Source organism: Chaetura pelagica, unplaced genomic scaffold (assembly GCF_000747805.2).
Source record: "Chaetura pelagica isolate M959 unplaced genomic scaffold, ChaPel_1.0 scaffold676, whole genome shotgun sequence".
Lineage (NCBI taxonomy): Eukaryota > Metazoa > Chordata > Aves > Apodiformes > Apodidae > Chaetura > Chaetura pelagica.
This window is the reverse complement of record NW_009953724.1, coordinates 413,651-416,545: the sequence shown is the minus strand read 5'-3', so window position 1 is coordinate 416,545 and position 2,895 is coordinate 413,651.

The window sequence follows — 2,895 nt, the reverse complement described above, 5'->3', positions numbered from 1 at the left end:
CCCCGCAGCCGCGGCCGCTGCCTCTTCCCACACCCACATGCCGCCCGGGAGGGGATGTGGTGCCTTCTCACACCTTTATGTATAGCAGGGACCTTGATGACCCAAATCCTTCTTTAGCGCGCCTTCAGCTTCCTCTCAAAGCAGATGTAACATAGAATTTATTTTTTTTTCTGTTCCTATCTCTCAGGTTCTGGAAAAAAAAAAAATCCAGTATCTGAGCCTGTCACCTTCTCTCACTCGAAGTTTGGTATCTTTCTATAGAATTTATTTTTTTTTCTGTTCCTATCTCTCAGGTTCTGGAAAAAAAAAAAAAATCCAGTACCTGAGCCTGTCCTTCTCTCACTCGAAGTTTGGTATCTTTCTCCTTCCTCTTCTTGCCACCAGGGTCTTTTCTGTGCTCTTGACACCCCAGTTATTTCTCTTAAATATTTGTTTTCCTTTGGGAGCCATTCTGCCCTAAACGTATCCTTTGTGTCCTTTTTAGCCCTCCCTTCCATGAACTTAAGACATTCCATCTTGAAACAATTTCCTCTCCCCACTGCAGCAAAATGGGAAGGACATCTTAAGAGTCTTTCCTCTGATAGTTAGAACCAGTCTCCCAGTGCATCAGATGCATTTATTCATATTCCATTTATATCCGTTATATTGTAACAATATTTTTCACGGCTTTAATTCCCCCTTTTTATTCACCTTCCATAGTTGTGTTGATCCCATCTGCTTTCAAATGCAGGCCCCACTCTTAAAATCTTTCATGAGATCCATTCTGCTTGTGTAAGACTCCACTCTGTACCTGACCAGCTTAAATTAATCATTCCTGAACATGAAAGTGATTGGAATTCACACAGTATTTCACTTTAATCCTTTCAGTCCACTGGACAATGGTGTTAATTATAAATGGAAAACATTTCCATCCTATGTACCAGCCTTTTCCAGCCATGTCCATTATCATCTTCTGACCAGTGTCACTTGCACACTTAATGTAATTTATCTTCCTTTTACATCAAATTCTAAAGAGTTTATTAGCAGAACTGATTCCAAAACTGGCCCAGAGGACCAAAAGCATCTTTATCCTACTCATTCCCATTTCAGAGTAAGGCAACACAACCCTGGGACCAGCTTCTCACAGCTCTTGTTAATTAACATTGCACACACATGTGTTGGGTACTGTGAGCAGCCCCAGGGTCACTTGTTTCACCCAAGGAACAGCTCAAAGAGAGAAAAGAGAAGTGATAAAAGCCTGGCACGGCTTTGTACCTGTGTCTGTAGAGTGAGAGATGTCTGAACTAGGAAAAAAATGAAGGAAATGAGATAAATGGAACAACATAAAAGGATGAGAGGATCCGTAGGGGCTGACTGGTCACTGCTCAGTCCAGTGGGAGAGGCAGGAGGATGTGGTTCTCTGCACAGAGGAGCCACGTGCTGGATCCATGGATGCCAAACACTTGGGAAGGTTACAGGGCTGCACTAGACTTGAGAGCTCCACATAGAAATGTCCTGTGTGCCAGAAGACACCGTGGCACAAATTGTAGGAAACTGGAAGAGGTGAAAAGATTGTAATTTTCTTCCATAAAGCAAGTTGTTATGACTCAAAAGTCTCGAGTTGGTGAATTTCATAGAATTTATTTTATTGCCAACTAACATAAACTTTCAATTACTGATTCCAGTGTTGAGAAATAAAGAAGACAAACAACTAAACAAACACTTAGATTGCTTAATATAAACCAGGAAATGTGTTTGCACTATCAGGTTTTAATACCTCTTGAATTAATTCCTACAACATCTGATTTTGCTGGTCGATTCAGCTAAGTAGCACCTTTTTAATGTAACATTCTATATATCTTTTCAGATCCATGCCCAAATTATTTCCTCTGCTAAAACCTTCCTTTTGAAAATAATCATTTGTAGGTATTTGCTCTGTTTGACTTAGCTGCCTTCTCAGGGAATTGGCACTTTCACTTGTGTATCAGGGAGTTCTCTGCTTGGTATCAATATTAATAGAACTTCAAGGGTTCTCCATCTGCCAGGAACAGGCAATAGAATTTTAAAAGTAGGGGAAAAAATGTGGTGGTATCTAGAGAAGCTTAATTAGAATTTTAAAAGATGTTGCAAGTGCTTTACTCAGAATGCTTCAGAAACCTTGCCCAGGAGTGTGCTTGGGAATGGCTGTGGAACAGGCTGGGTTTTCTCCTACGCAAGGACTGATTTCACGGAGTCACAGGGTGCCAGGCTGGAAGGGACCTCACAGATCATCTGGTCCAACCTCTTTAGGTACTACTCTAGGTTATATGAGGTGGCTCAGCACCTTGTCTGTCTGAGACTTATAGCTGTCCAATGTGGGGGAATCCACCACTTCCCCTGGGAGACTGTTCCAATGTTTGTCCTCAGGGTGAAAAATTTACCTCTTGTGTCCCATTGGAATCTCCCCAGGAGCAACTTGTTCCCATCACCCCTTGTCTTTTCCACGTGACTCCTTGTAAATAGGGAGTCTCCACCTTCTTGGCAGCCACCTTGAAGTACTGGAACATGGTAATAAGGTCTCCCCTGAGCCTTCTTTTCTCCAGGCTGAACAAAACCAGTTTTCTCAGCCTCTCCTCATCTGGCAGGACAAGCAACGTATCATAGTTCAAAGGCTGACATGGATTGACTCACAAGATCAATTTGTTGGGAGTTGCAACATATTTTTCACAAATGTATGAGTAAAGTAATATGGATTTACCAAAGGTTTTGTTTTAAATTTTGAATATATAAGTAAAATTGCATATAACCTTGGGCTAAAGCAACACCATTTCTTTCCTTTTTCTACCACTGAAGAAATAGCTGCAGTTTTTTTCCACTGCATCAGACACGTCCCATACTTGGGGAATTAATTAGTTGCCTTTTTACTTTTTTTTTTTT